This window comes from Pinus tabuliformis, chromosome 6 (genome assembly GCF_031772625.1).
Source record: "Pinus tabuliformis cultivar Carrire ecotype Pingquan chromosome 6, CPIR1, whole genome shotgun sequence".
Lineage (NCBI taxonomy): Eukaryota > Viridiplantae > Streptophyta > Pinopsida > Pinales > Pinaceae > Pinus > Pinus tabuliformis.
In genome coordinates this window covers 208,087,455-208,105,048 of record NC_142292.1, presented here as the reverse complement: position 1 = coordinate 208,105,048, position 17,594 = coordinate 208,087,455, and the positions used below count along the sequence as shown (strand labels likewise).

The 17,594-nt window shown below is 32.6% G+C and overlaps 1 non-coding gene and 1 pseudogene across 1 annotated transcript; one reads left to right on the top strand and one right to left on the bottom strand.

Annotated features, from left to right (window-relative positions):
* The window catches only part of LOC149258179 (15-cis-zeta-carotene isomerase, chloroplastic-like), a 67,443-nt pseudogene extending 50,957 nt beyond the window's left edge, over positions 1-16,486 (bottom strand).
* Positions 3,848-3,919, top strand: TRNAW-CCA (transfer RNA tryptophan (anticodon CCA)). The gene has a single exon. It is a non-coding gene; the product is annotated as a tRNA-Trp (tRNA).
* Positions 16,487-17,594: the final 1,108 nt, after the last annotated feature.

The window sequence follows — 17,594 nt, the reverse complement described above, 5'->3', positions numbered from 1 at the left end:
AAATAAGCACAACTTATCATCCCTAAATAATGGTCAAACATGAGTGGTCAACAAGTGCTTAGAAACATATTTGAGATGCATTGCATCTGACAATAACACCAATAGGTACTATGACCACCCCTTGTAAAATGGTAGTATAATACCACTGATCCAAATGGGATAGGTGGGTGGCCATTGCTTCCTAAGTGGGGAGGAATGATCCAGGTGGATGTTGGTGGCCACCCACCTATCCCATTTGGACCCCCACAACTGTCTCTTTCAGTTTTTCAGTTTCCTTAATTATAGCACAATTTACTATTTTTAGCAGTTTTTCGGGTCCTAAACTTCCGGAGCCGTTTTGAGGCCCTAAACGACGTTTTTTTGGAAATCCATCGCCAGCGATTTTTCTGATAAAAATCGTCTTTTCCGTCGTAGTCCTCGGAGAGATCTTTCCAACGGGCTATCATGCGCGTCAAACGGAGATAATACGACCAATTCGCGACCCCGGGAAGTTGGCTGTCCAACTCACCCCAAAACGAGGCCCACAATTTGGCGTTTCATCTTCTAGGGTTAGGTTTTGGAATGTGAAGGGTTTTCCATTGTTTCTCAATAATAAATAGGCCTTCGAGCCTCATTGTAAACACAGTTCGAAACAGTTCAGAGGCATGTAGCCGACACATCTCTTCTCAGAGATAAGCTACCATCGCCCTAGCTGGGTTATTGCTATTTGTAAGCATATTTCAGTATTTTACAGTGATGAAATGAAGTATTATTTTCACTGCATCTCTGTTTTTATGGTTATCGCATCTTTGTATTTATGGTTATCTCTGTAATCTATTGCGTTCCTGTCTAAATCCGGATCAACCACTTATCATGGTGCTACCAAAATGTCACGATATGAAGCTATCTATATCCAAAAACCATCCTCGAAGGCTTCTTATTTACCAAGCACATACAAGGTTAAAAAAGTGGATTGCGCTTTTAACAATGGAGAGGCCATTATCCACACACTTAAGGATAATTTGGCTATTGCTTTGAATAGAATAAAGCAACAAGTTGTCGACATCACTTTGAGTTTTCTTTTGAAGAAGATGATCAAGTGTTCCTCTGTCTTCATCCCTATAAGAGGACCTCTCTAAAAAACAAAGGCGACAAGAAGTTAGCACCAAAATTCTATGGACTCTATCAAATCCTCCAATGCATTGGTCAAGTTATCTACATATGGACTCTTCCTTCCCATGATGGTATTTCGTGTGACATGTTTAGGTCACAGTTGAATTGCCAAGTTCATATTAGCTTTCAAAAACTAGATGAAGAGGGATCTATTTGGTTATAGCCATAACTAACATAAGCCATTGGAGAGTTCCAACTATGGCAACACACTATCCAAGTCTTGATACAATGGAAGGATATGCAACCGAAAATGCCACTTGGGAAATAACATCAATTTTACAGTACTTTGTGCACCTCCACCCTTGAGGACAACACTACTTTTTTAGAGAGCGAGGGGAGGGGGCATGTTAGGATCCTACCCCTAACCTTTATACTTTGAGATACTTAGTCAATAATTATATGAGACCATTTTCTTTGAATAAGGTTGATTAGATAATTAGTGGATAATTACTTAATGTAAAAGGGTTACCATCACTAAATAAAGCTCAGTAGGTGGTTTTTTATGAACATGCACCTGGTTTCTTATCATTTATAAGACACAAGATTCATAATATACTTGTTATTCATTAATAATTGGTCCACCACAAGTAGTTAGGTTTGCTAGTAAGAAACTATTTATATTTTTGTCAATAACTATTGTTGTATTAAAGTGACTATTGTTGTATTAGAGCTTTGCTAAAAAGAGGTTTACCTTTTAAAGAATCCCACAAACATTACTCTTTTATTTGAAATTACTACTTTAAAAAAGTTATATTTCTACATGTTTATTCTAATTATCTCTTCCACACTTAAATTATTAATATTGTACATGTTTTATTATTCTCTTGGTTAAGTACATTACAGAACACTAGGACATTCGCATACAATTTTAATGAAGCCTTGCATGTTGAGGCATTATTAACGTGAGCAAATAAGCCATGCTAACTTCAGAGGCTTACTCGATGAAAGAGCGTAATCAAACCTTTCTCTATTAAAATGGCAAGCCTTTCTATTATTCATAAGGACTATAATCTAGGGTTTATGGGTTTAAAACGAAATGCAACTCATATGTAATGCACACATATAACATGAAATCATCTTGATGAAATGACCACTCGATAAATTTGTTAAAATTTAATATACATTGAAATTCATTAAAGTTAATCAGATATATTAATAACTTTAATCAAACTAATTTTTGAATTTATTTAATTTCTTTATCTTTATCTTTTGATCTAATATAGTTTTTGAGTCAAATATAGCCGCTTCCTGGTCAAAGATAGTTGTTGAATGATCTGCTCTCTCTATTTAAACTGTTGCCATGGTCTAGTTCTTCAACTTGTCTTGACAATGAACCACACTTATTAGTTCAATTCATTTGATATAATTTTCGTCAAAAAAATCTTCTCAACATTGAAATTATTCTCAATTTAATATTGTGTACATATTAAGTCAATTATATTAAAGAATTGATATATAATTAATTAATTGATTATTATATATAAAAGCTTAACTAATTATACCTATTGACTAACTTAGGCTTCAATAAATTATTCAATTATATAACTACTAACTCATTTGATTTTACACAAACGATTCTCTCTTAAATGTTTCGAACGTTTGTTAATTAAATTCTAATATAAAATGGTTTATATTTTAATACCATACTTTGTTACATTCCTTTTCTCATCTCCTCTATATATGCTTTGGTAGGTTTAGATGAATTTATTTATATTTTATTATTGGTTATGACGTTTAGACCACCATGTAATTAGTAATAAATGTCTTAAATGCCTTGTACAACCATGTAATTAGTAATAAGAGTTGTCTATAATGCGACTTTTTGAGATTCCGGTGACGGAATCCGGCGGAAGAAATTGAGATGAAATCATGATTTGTTGCAGTTAAAATGGTTTTTTAACTGCATATTCGGATTCAGCACCCTGAAAAACCCCTGGGACGCTTTCATTGTGCAGAAACTAGTTATCAAACTTCGATTTCAATAAATTACTGCCGGATTTTCACCGGAAAAAATCGCCGGAAAGACTTTCAAAAAGTCGCGTTAAAGACTACGGCGTAATAAATGTTTAAAATGCACTGTACCACCATGTAATTAGTAATAAATGTTTAAAATGCATTGTACCGCCATGTAATTAGTAATAAATGTTTAAAATGCATTGCACCACAATGTAATTAGTAAACAATGTAATTAGTAATAAATGTTTAAAATACATCGTACTTTTCTTCATAAAACAATGATTTAATTTTCCAGTGTATTGATTTAGGATAAATATGAAAAAGAAAATAGAATATTAAAGAAGAAGAAAAAGGCATAGTACTTCTTTTTAAGAATACAAGAAGGATTTCATTATCCACTTTACAAAATTTGGCACATAAAAAGTTAAAATAAGAGATTGAGAGAATCTATAAATTTTGGGGAATTTATTATATGTTGTTGGTAATAATGTATTTATATTTATTTTTTAAGATTGATTGATTTTTTAATTTTATTTTGAGAATCGAGAATAAATTATATTAATTCGTTTGAAAAACGGATTAAATCTTAATGATAGGAAATGAATAAATAATTCTGTGGGTATGGTCATTCTCTTCATTCCATGTTATTTGATACGATTGAATAAAACGAAAATAATGTTCTAGTTTGGCAGACACAGAAATTTAATTAAATTAATACATATTCATGTATGGTTTCAAGGGATCTGTGGCGCAATGGTAGCGCGTCTGACTCCAGATCAGAAGGTTGCGTGTTCGATTCACGTCGGGTTCAGTTAAGGTCGTCAACTGAGAATGTTTAAATGTTTGTTTTCCATTTTGTGGCACACCTGCCAACATTATGACGTGACTTTGTGGTTTTACAACACCTAATATTGGTGATCATACCACGCCACTTGAACTTGAAGTTAGTATTGTTTATGGCTAAAAAAACGACGTTTTAACGATGTATCATATAAAATGTAATTATTTATTTTAAATTAAGAGAAATTAATATACGTTTATTATTGTGATGAGGTGTATTTGAAGACCATTGAGGTGTTGTGTCTATACAATTAAATTCAAAAAAGTTGATCCATAAATTAGTCTATTTATAATCTAATGATTATAATAATAGCAATGCATAGGGTTACTAAAAATGTTGGATTCTTTTATGCAAAATTTTATGAAGTTTTACATTATTTTTTTTTAATTGTTTGGCATTATTAATTGATATTTTGGTTAGAAGTTATTACTATAGTTTATTTGGAAAATGGGGAAGATGTCATAAATTTGGGGGGTGTTGTTGAAGGCAATGTAGTTAGAACATACTAAATTATGAGAATAGAAAGAACATACACATTATACACATAAGAATATAGTTTCGAGAAGGAATTACAACTGTCTTCTTATTCCAATTTTATGTATATTTGTACATAGTAGATATGGTTGGAGTAGTTGTACCCGCTCCAACCAATCACTCATACATTTACCTTTTACCATTTATTACATGCATTTACTCATATAAGTATAATAACTTACATAAGCCTAAGAGGTCCCTCCAACATGTCTCCCACCCTTAATGCTTTGCTCATCCTGAGCAAGGATGCAACAATGTCTTTGACCTCTACTTCTTGTAGTAGTATGGTTACTATACATCAACCATGCACATTGGTCTGCATAGGTAACTCAACCACAACAACCACCAACTAGATAGGAAGATACATGTATACAAGGTTCATTTTGACTTGTACTTGCTTGATGACTACATATTGCAGATCTTGACTCCTCAATCGTTCTCTATAGCCATTCTACCATCGAAACTGCTACTCCAACTAGGAATCATTGAGCAACACTTCTCTAATTCGAGGGCCTCTCTTTCCTCTCGATGGGTGAGTCTAGCATGTGATTGTTTATCTTGGAAGTTTTTCATTCATAGATAAAATTAGTAAAAATATGCACATCAACCATCCTACTCTATGCCACTATCACAACCCAAGTTATGATTATGTAATTTTGATATCGGGGGGCTCAATCAATATAGTCTCATGTTGTCATCATCTTATCTGTTCAACTCTTTGTTTGTATGTTAAGTTTGTATGGTCTTGTTCTTGAATGCATCTTGTTGGAAATATTGAGGGGGGGGGGGGGGGGGGGGGGAGGGTGAATCCAAGTTTCAGGAATTATTACAAATTTATATTTTCATTTGCATTCACCATTCAATTATATATGCATCATCAAGAAACACATAAACAAGTCATAAACATCATACACAAGAACACATATATTTTAGGTGGAAACCCATAAAGGGAGAAAACCGCCATTCTTCTTCTCTTAAATATTTCTTTACATATGTTCACTGGCACCAACCAATAGGAAGCACCAATCCCTTACATTGTTTCACTAACACCCACTAGTAGAAAAGCACCCACTCCCTTCACTGTTTCATTCGCACCCACTAACAATGGCACCCACCAACATGAAGCACCCACTCCCTTGCACTGTTTCTCTGGCACCCACCAGTAGGAAGCACCGACCCCCAAACCAATGTGGACCTCCTTTTCATCCATTTTCAAACTGGATCCACTCCCTTTAACTTCAAATTCAATACAAAGTCTTACGCAACCACACTCTCACACTTTTGTCATCGACAACACTTATTTTGCAACCACAATAGTACTTTCAAGATTACACCATCAATCTCGAAGAGAAAAATCAATAGGCTTGTCACAAAGTCAAATTATGAGTACAATAATTAGACCAATATTGGTCCCTGTCAACAATAGCTAATTATCTTTAGAAATCATCAAATGACATATCTCTTGAACTTCGCTTCTGCAAGAAAAACATCATTAAGTGCCAACAATCACTCATGTGAAGAAATCGATACTAATCTTGGTGAACAACTTGTTATCAACAATAAATTAGTCGAAACCCTCATCAACAATAGTTGCAACAAATTCAAGAAAAAGTAGTTGCAAAAAATTCAAGAAAAAGGTCCCTATCATCAGTAGTAGCATTCATACCATTATTGTATCATTTTTTAGCAACTCAAACACAACAATATACTCATTTTCATCAACAACACAAACTTAAATTTCAAACTCTGATCTATATGACTACCTTCTGCATCAATACTATATCCTTTCTAGAAGTCTGCTACTAATTCTCAAACTTCATTTCTCCATTTAATAGGACAACAAGTAATTAGATCTTGCTGAATCAAAAATTGGGTAATCATGTCATATCTCAGCAACACAAATCCTATATCTAGGCAACAATTTAACAATAGTCCTCATTAAGCTCACCACAAAAACCAGCAAAGTACTGACTCTCAAAAATAATAACAAACCAAGCATCTCATCATTACAAATTTCTCATCAATAGACCTAATCACACAAATTTTCACATCATGCACACTTGTCACACAACTCAACAAATCTATGTAGCACAAATACCTAAACCCTAATCAACATGTATCTTGATCTCAACAATAACTTACACAATAAAAAAATCCCTGCATTAGCCTTGTCACATATTGTTTAACACTATTTTGGACCTATACCCTTAATGAATGGTCTAAGCAGCCCTCTAATGGTCAATACCCAATGTGTATACTTTGTCATAGAATCAAAATTCAATAATACTGCATCAAACCTCTAGCAATATTTTACCCTATCACTTATCAACCTTTGAACCACTGTATGCATATTTTACCTTCTTGTAACATTGTCCCTCAAACAAATGACTAGGTAGTACAAGCATACCAGTCTCATACTATATTAGATTAGCAGACTTAGTTAAGCCAATCATGAGATCCTTAATTTCTTGGTAATTAATTTAACTATGTTCATGTCATAAACAAGATTGACCCTTATTATTTGCAAGAAATAAGAATCATGCTGACAAAACTCCATTTATCAAAGGCAAATTGTGGTCGTGCATAAGTTTCTCAATAATTTTTCCCTTCATATTGTAAACAATATTTGGCTAAAACATAAAAAGATGGTATTCTATAAGATGAATATATGTATTTTTAATGACTCAACGTATACCTTACATCACCATGGGACACAATGAACTAGTTCACACTTGATGCTATCTGATCAATCACATTTCTTAAAAAGAACATTGTAATAATTTTTGCACAGGATCCCTCTTTTGCACATATTATGGAGATACGAAATCAAATATAACATCATCAACATATCGGGTCACATAGATCTGATCATCGTCTCACATAGCCTTCCCATGATCTTTGCACAAAGAGTCAGAGGCACACTTTGTTGTTACAATACTCGGACCACACCATCACCCTCAAGCTCATAGGCACATTCTATGGTCAATAGAAATAAGTTGTAATCCACCTTCATCACACGAGATCTAAATAGAGAATACTTTAATATCCGCTGGACCATATCACACTTATAAGTCACATAATTTTGTAAGTCAAGTCATAAGCATTCAACTCTTGTGGATACCTTAGTCACATTAGTAAGACGGTGAATATAAGTCATGGCCATCATCAATGCCCCAAGACAAAGAAACTCTCATAATATACCTAATCACTCAGATATGAGGGAATGAAACCATGACCAATTCACACTACAAAATATCACCACTTTCTTGAGATTAATTGCACTAAGTCATGGGTAAATGCACAAATTCACGACTCGTTCATTGCACTGGGTCATAAACATATTGCTTCAACGCACATTGGACCAATACACATCACTTAGATCACTTGATCACACTTTAGACCAAACCATGAGTTATGCTCATTAAATATCAAACATGTTCATTCGATCACCAAAACAAACAAAGAAGGAATTACAAATTAGGACATAACTCTTGTGCACCAAATCCCTTCAATCGGACCATCTTGCTACCATATACTTGGGACAGAACACAAAAACAAATAGAAACCATTACTCATTCATGTGATAAAGCATCACTAAATAGGAGGTGCCCTCATCACACACTAGATTGATGATGCATTCATTGCAGTAGATCACATCGAAACACTGACGTACCAAATTGAAGGTGCTCTCATCACACACTAGATAGATGATACCTTCATCGCATCATATCACACTAGAACACTAATGTACTAGATCAGAGGTTCCCTCATCACACACTAGATAGATGATACCTTCACTGCATCATATCACACTAGAACACTAAAGTACCAAATCAAAGGTTACCTCATTACACACATTGTTCAACATATCACCAAATACTCTGCACCAGAACAAAAAAGGATGCCAATTCCTTGATCATTTGATCCATATAAATCATATCCCTAAGGTCATCTTAAAATAGGGACTAAATAATCTGAATATTTAACCAAAAACTCGACAATAGGCAAACATAGCTGGCATCAGCAATATGCAAAATTGCCCAGATTTATGATTTAGGTTCTGAAAAGAATTTTTTTGGAATCAAATTATGGGTTACAGGTCCAAATTATATGAATACCCCCTGACATTGACTTGAATAATTATGAAACCACCCATGGATGCATTTTTTTAAAACTAGCAAATGTTCATACTCATGGAATCTCATTTACAGATTTTGTCAAACAGATGGCATGCAAGCTTGAATCTACAACCATGTATAACAAATAGTAACACATAATTAAGTTATAAATACCTATGTGTTTCCTATATGTTTTTCTCAATCATTTCATCTACTGTAAGTGAATTGAAGGGTTTTGAGATTCATCAAGCATTATTTTCATTCAATCATTCCTATAAACACATGGCATGCATCTCGAGCTGTTGTAATACATATAGATAATCACTCCAAAATAAGAGTTAACCAGTGATGATTCTTTCAATGCATTATGTATCCTTACTTTTTATCTACATTTCAAATATTGCAAGCACATAATGACTTAAATTACCTCAATTATTTTCTTTGAAACTCTTGGCTGCAATTATTTCCAGTTTTTTGTTTTAAGGGCCGATCCAATGATTCCTTCAGGTATACTTTGGATATGTGTCTATTTCCTTACTTCTCCGGTAGGATGCAAGTTGCAATTATTCATGCATAATTATTTGCATATATAATAAGAATAATAACATTTCCAATTCATAATTTTTTCCAAACACATGGCAACGTGTCCTCAAACCCTTTCTAAAACATGCCTCTAATTACCTATTTTAATTAAAATGAAAAAAAACCATAACTCACGAAAAACTTAGCCAACTAATTTGAAAATTCTTTGTTGTAATTACCTTTAGTGATATTTGGTTTTCCTTTCTCAAATGCTACAATACCAAGGTTAGTAGAATAAACTACACCAATAATAATTCCAACTTAAGATCTAAACATCCATACATATAGACCACTCTTATTCTTCAGTTTTAACTAGCCATAAGATTATAGATAACATAAGCTTAAACCAAAATTAGATGCTTACAACAATTTCTATTTCTATTTCTTTTTTATGCTAATACTATACTAAAATTTCAAAACAATCAAATTTATACCTAATGAGATATTCAACTTCAATCACTGAGAATGTGATATGTCTTTGATTCCTTAACCAACTCATTTGAAACATCTAGTTTTCCACCCAACCATATCCAGGGAGAACTTCTCCCCCTGGAACCCCTAATCTGTAAGAGCTCTCAAGTAGTACCAAAATATAATAGTAGAGATATATACAAGGCAAGATGAGGAAGATAAGTTTCATTTCCTCTCAATACCACTCATGGTCAACTCCATCAAGTAGAGCTACCTAGTAATTTAGTTTAGGAATTTCAGATTCATTTTGAAAACATTTGGCTACTTTCCCGTACTCTCCCTCTCACAATCCTCTTCAAGTCTCTCCAACTCTTGGTATTACAATGTACCTCTTTTTTCCCCAAGTGAGAAGACATGAGACACATATATAGGAGGAGTAAAAAATTATTGTCATAAAGGAGGAGTAATATGAATGCCTTGAGGAAATGTAACATATTCCATTTAGAGGAGTGTAACTCATGCCATTAAGGAGAGGTATGCATGCCTTAGTTAAGGAGAGTGTAACATATGCATTAAAGAGAGTGTAAGAGGAATATTTTATGACATGATTTTAATGAGTGTAAGAGGAATATGTTATGTTTGTAATGCATCATTAAGAGAGATAGTTATGTAGAGCCATGAGAGTCATCAAGGAGAGAGGTGTGAAGTGATTGAGGTGATGAAGGTGACTTGTAATTCATTTTAATAATAATATCATAGTCTCATAAAAGATAATAATAATATTATTAATATTGATGATTAAGTCAAGATTGAACTATTAGGATTGATTAGTGATAAGTTAAGTGATTTTCTTTCAACTATATTTGATTGCTAATTGATGCAAGCTTATATATTGTTTTTGGAAAGTCATACTTAAGATGATAGACATGAGTTTTTATTTTTAGAAAGTCGCCCTAGAATTGTCAAAAATTAGAATCTATTAAGGAAATTCATCCCTAAGCTGCCCATGAGTGGTATTTTTCTGCTGGAGAATAGGGATTACACGTCCCTATTGCATGCATCTCTGTGACTTAGTAGATTGAGGACTCCGTGCCTTGATCTACTCCAAAGATCCAATATTTCACACCTTGATATTTTTTAATATTCAGGACTCCGCACCCTAAATTTTTTATTATGAATCCAAGACTCCACGACTTTATATTTCATGGATTTAGGACTTCACGTCCTAATTTCCATGGCTTATCATCTACTCTGCCTTGAAACTCCATGCTTCACCGTAAGGTATTAATTGTGATATCATACCCATCTGATGGTTCGTTGGTAAGGTCTATTTTGAAGACTAAGAATTGTGTATGAATTTCGTAGTCATTTTGGTTTCGAAGAAATGACTTCCATAGTCATTTATAATTTGTACATCCTTGTTTTCAAATAACCACATCCTTCTTAGTACAAGATTAAGCATATATAATCATAGAAATCATGTATCATGACTTCCACAATCATTTATAATTTGAGCATCCTTGTTTACAAATAACCAAGTCCCCTTCCACATCCTGCTTAGTACAAGATTAAGCATATATAATCGTATAGATAATGTATCATCCATAAATCATAATTAACCATATGTTCCATATAACCATGATCATCCATGGATCTATGTGTCTCAATCTTGGATCACCATCCATGCCATACACCTATGTCCAAACTAGGATACCAAAAGAGAAAACATCGATAATACACACTTAACCAAAATCAGTCTTTATCATAAGAACAAAACAACCATGTGACCCTAACCAGGTCTATATCATACAAGCATATACATAATTCTAACATGCATAATATTTATATCACTGCATCAAAATCACCCTCTCCAAGTGTCACAAAACTAAACTTGCCGAGGTGGGACACTACATACTCCCCCTCTTGGATTAAACTTGGTATGAAGTTTTCTAAAATCTAATCACATTGTCCATGAAGACAACCATTCCATTATTAATCAAGTACCATGTATAGTCATGCCATACTAGATATATTTTGACATACACCACAATACATACAATATCAAAACAATCATCTAATCAAACATATTATATATAGATACTATTATCTATAAATGATATAACATATAAAACATCTACTCATATAAATGACAATGATATCACATTACACATGATTGTATTTTCCCTATCGAATGCATTAAGAATTCAATAATCTTTCCCCTGTCATTCTCTTAGGTTTCTATGGAAAAAATTATCACCTTATGGATTAATGTCTCCCGAGCCTTCAACTTCTTTTAAATTAAAACAATGCAAAGACCTCACCAATTATGCAAGCTAACTTGCATTCTTCATGGTTACTCAACCAATGGTAAATGGAAAAGAAATAAATTGTTTCTTCTTTTTCTAATCAAATTTAACCTTCCAATCGTAATATTTTCTGCAGACTTTGGCAAAAAAATGCCTATTTATAACAATTTTTTGGAAGAAATACTGGTTTACCTTGAAACCCATAAACTCAAATACCCATATTATTTGCTCTTTCTTCATGTATGCCTTTCCCAAAAAGGGAAAATTATGCTTCACCAGATATTCGATGGGTTGTCATCCAGTTATCATGAAAATAACTTGTTTTACAAAAATATCTTGAATTAGACAAAAAATTGAAATAACTTGTTTCTTCCACAATATGGGATAGAAAACTACATCGGTTCTTTGTCAAGACTGAAATTAGGATTATGTGGAAACTCATCAAAAGTGTGACTCAAAATGAGGGTTGTTATCAGATACACCATCATGAAAAACCTATTGCTCTTCTGCAAATCTACTAACTAAAAACACAGTTCATTTGAAATAAGATCAACCTAATCGAATACACAATTTTTTTATATGAGTAATAAAGCACATAGAGAATGGAACTTGTCACAGTGGAAGTAATTTCTAGGCCCATTAAATGCACATACAACCAACAAAACTCTTTGAATGATTCTCTAAATAAAGTGATATCTAGAGAGGAAATATCAGAAGGAACCTCAAAATCTAGCAAAGCGAACTCCTGTAATATTTTCAAGCCATTTTCCTCTGATACTAGAAATCTATTTGCATTTGAAAAATCTAACTGCATATTTAGAACTGGTAGCTTCAATATCCACCTAAATGTCTCCACACTCAAAGAAATACCAGTATCTTTGGTTAATAATATAATTATTTTTGTTGCCAAATCAAACTTATATGTGCATAAATAAACTATTTCACCAAAATAAAATACCTCTGGAATGCATGCAACATTCGTTATTCCGGTAGACTAGATCTTATCATTGTTCTTCTCCTGCACAAAAAAATTCACATATCACTCATATGTAGTCGACCACTGAAATCTCTGATCGATAAATGCAAGTGAGTTAATAATATCAATGCAAATAACTTCTTTCCTTCCCCTTGAAGCCATTTCTACAGCAAACTTTGAATTTTTTTTGTCAACCAGCAATGCTTTCAATGCACTATAGGTATAAATCAATGATATGCTAAACAAGCACCACTTGTTACTACTCTATCTGTGAAATCCCTTCTATAGGACATTTCCAATATATAACAACTCATTATAGAAAAATATGCATTTATGACAAATAACAGAAATAAATTGCATAATGTAAACCCACCACATTTATGGCCAGAAAATAATATAAATTTCGAGATTTTTAGAAAACCGGGCACATTTTTTTTTTTTTAAATCATATTACACTTGTCAAACTGCAGGGTTTTTCGCTACTAGAATAATTGTTGATACTGTTAAATTCTCTGCGTTTTTCCGTTTTTGAAACATGTTTTTATTTTGTATGTGAAATGTGTTTTATGAAATAAAATGAAATTAAAAAACAACAAAACAGATATTGCCGAAAAATAACACAAATAGTTTAAAAATCAAATCTCAAAATTCAGAAATCAATTACTCCATGTACAAAACAAATTAAATGTGAATATTTTCTAATAATGATAACTAGTTTACATGTTATCATTAATCACATCCACTACTATATCGATGTCAGTGTAGAGGTAGTAGAATTTATGCTTTTGATTACGTGTTGATCCATCCGTTTTGGCAAATGGGTACCGAACCGTTAATGTTGTTCTACCGTCTACGAAAATGGAAAAACCATACTCTGCACAATGAAAGCATCTTGTTTTTTGTGTTTCTTGTTCTTCTCCTTTCTTTCACTTCTATATAACGCAATTTTTCTAGTCTGCCTCTTTTCCATATGTAATATACACCTCTCGCATTGATTACAATTACCAACAAAACTTCAACTATAAAATTATTATTATTATTATTATTGATTTACTTATTACAATTGGTAAAATTTATTATAAAATAATGTCATTTAATTAATAAATCTCATAGTGAAACATGTTTCTATATATAGCATGAGTTATATAAATACTTAATTTCGTAGATGCATTTGTTCCTTGCAAAGCCTCCATACGTGCACAACCACTTTCGCAAAACTAGTTTTGTATCTAGTAATGTTGAATAAATACTCATTTAGAATTGACTACTGTAACTTTTATGACTTGCAACATAAGCTTTAATATGGGTTTCACACAACAAAAATCTTCCCACAATAAAACATGTTTCTATGTTCAGTAGGTCTTATTTAAAAACTTATTTGCTTTAAGCAAACAAACTGTATATGTCTATAAGAAAATTACTTATAAAAATTGGTTTACAATTGACCATTGCAAAACAAAGATCTCATAGTTCAATGTATAATTATTATTATTTATTATTATGATCATATGTTATTGTGCATAGATTTCACACCAAACAATTTCCCCTGCATTATGGAAATTCTTATCTTGATTCCTGCAAAATGAAAATTGCATACAATGAAACACTGATGTGTGCCATTTTTTCTTTTCTACATGCATTCATAAATAAATATGGCTGCAACAAAATAGTAATGCTTTATAGCCCAACAACCCTCAATAATTATCAACATAATGAATTGTATTCAGATTCAAATGCTAGTGACAACAAATGCAATAGATACAACTTCACATGTAAAACATAATCTAAGAATTATTGAAATAATTGGTAAAAAGTTTGAGTATTAGAACATAGTAAACATAAATGCATTTTAATTATTATTCATTACAAAACACTAGATAATATATAAAAGTGCAAAGAAAATAATGGTAAACAAATGTTCAATTATTGTTTTCTGTATAATGTTCGAGAACTCAAGTCCATACAACATCCCATGTCAAACACTATCTCACAATTGTTTACATAATTAGAAAACGTAGAAAACATAGTAATCAAAATTAAAATAAGTTATGATCACAAAGGCATCATCCAGGAAATATGCTATATTGCATAAACCACTTATAAAAATGTCAATAGTTTAATTGCAAAGGTGTACCAATAACAACTGCAATTGCAATCCCGTCAACTACAATATCCAAAAGTCATATGCAAGAGATGACAAGGAACTACATTTAGGAATTAGAATATTCCATTCATAGTGCATTCATAAGATCTAAATAGTTAAATGCTTTAATGGTAAAAAAAAATGTTCCAATGCATTAAAACACTTACAATATGCAAAAGCTCTGATATTCTTCAACTCTCAACTATTTGCCTCAATTAGGGTTCCTACAATAAGTTCCTTCACTTTAGCTTCGATGGATTCTTTCATTGGAGCAATGGTAATGTCCCTCTTAACATGTTCATTGAATATCCCCTCCTCAATATCTTTTTCTTCTTGTTGCGATTGTAAAACTGAGGCAGAGTACTCTTTTTTAATAGTAGCAAAAGTAATTACCTATTTGCTAATTTCCTCTGCAGTAAAATTAGTTATATCATCGAACTTTGTTTCATGCGATTGTTTTAACTTCACCAAATCAACCATAATATTCTCCTTTGCAATTAAGCCAAATTCATATATCATAGACGGACCATTTAAATTCTAAATAATCACTATAGCCTTGAAATACACATCTTCTCTTCAATTTTCTTGTGTTTCCACACTAAAAAATTATCTCTTCCAATGTTTGGATTTTCCCATATCATGAGGCCTAGATCTGCCTCATCCAATCATCATCAAGTAGTCCTTGTTTATCTCTTTCTAGTTCTGACAGTGAATCAAGCTTATGACAAAATATAATAGGTCACTGTCCATGAATTCCCTATCTCCCTCCAACTCACTTTTGACCAATTCGACAAAAGACCTTGTTCTCCGCTTTAAATGTCGAATATCAAAGAAACTTGCCATGCAGATCCAATTATCCACAATTTTTTAGATATATTATTAATGATATATGATTTCACTGCACTAAGAGGATTGACAAGTTTCTCAAACATATTAGATATGTTAGGTATCGCCAATGGAGTATTTAGTAAAGGACCCACGCTCAGATCATTTCTACCTCTTTTATTTTTTCCTTCAACTTTTTATTCTCTACTTGTCGTCAACCAATAGAATCTGCAAGCACTTCACCACCAGCTTGATGAAAGTTCTTCAACCCAAGCATTGAAAACGAAGATATATCAACATTAAATTATGTCTGATCAACAACCTTTCTATTGGAAAGTTGTATTCTTTCAATCTCTTAATACCCTTGTCATAATTTTCTTCCTGCAATGTAACAAAATTTTCATTGAAACTAATGTCCTCTTCAGCAATTTCCTCCATAATTCTCTGATTTTCTTGCAAAGAATTACTAACCAAATCAAGTAGTACAACGATATCAACTTCCATTTCCATCATTTCCTTAATAATCTCCGCTTTAGGCGCACTATTGCACCTAAATGATTCAATAGTCTGTGCTCGTTCTGGAGTTACTTTATGAGAACACACTTTGTCGACCTCGCCACCTGATAGCCTATTGACAACCATTTTTTTCACTTTAAGTACTTTATTTTTTTTTTATTTTTTTTTCTAGTAGATGAAGTTGCATCAATACTTGTGTGGAAGATTGAGATTGGCCCACATGATTTGTGCCTCTTTTCTTAGGTCTTTCTCCTATCGCGATGATCTCTTTTCAGCAACTTGTCCAACATCTACTAGCATTTTTTTATAAACACTGTGACTTTTATCACCCTGCTCTCGACTTCTTAGAAACAAGTTCTCGTAACTCATAGACTCAAGGTGATTCGTGAAAATTATTCCTCCATCAAAGCCTTTAGCAGATTCAACTTCACTTAAGTTGAAAGCATCCAAAGACTTTGCAACAATGAGAGTGTGATTCGTATTCTTCATAGTCATTTTTCCAATAGTAAACAGTACCTACAAACTTCAACAAAAAAATACATATCTAGACAAAGATTGGTAAAAGCAATAGCCTATCTTCAAAACCATAAATTCGTATAATGATATTTCTTTCTCTTTCCTCATATTCCCCCTTGCAAAGTAAAAAATTCATATTCCCCCTTGCAAAGTAAAAGATCCTTGGCCTCTACAAATATTCAAGGAGCCTCTTGTCCAATTACCATACTATACACTTGTCTCATAAACACATCCTAAATTAACAAAAATTTAAAGAAGCTTCATGCTTCCACAATATAGGATACTAGAACTACATTGCTTCCTCAGTAAACATGAATATATGATTCCAGGGAAACTCGTCAAACATATTCCTTGACATAAGAAGGGTTATCAGATATGACATCATAAAGAACCCATTTTTGTTGGGTAATCTATGTAACTGAAAATATAATTCATTTGAAATGACACAAGCCCAATCAAACATACAATTATTTGTGTATGTCTCATAAAGCACGTAGAAAATGCATTTTAGAACATGTGATGTACTTTTTAGCCCTACTACAATGGAAAACAACCAACAAAAATCCCTAAACAGATGCCTAAACAAAGAAATATCTACAATAGAAATATCAAAAGGAACCTTAAAATTTGTAGAAATGAACTCCCGCATAATGTCAAATTCACGCTCTTCTACATATAGGAAACTATCCGCAATGAACAATTCTAAATACTTGTTCAA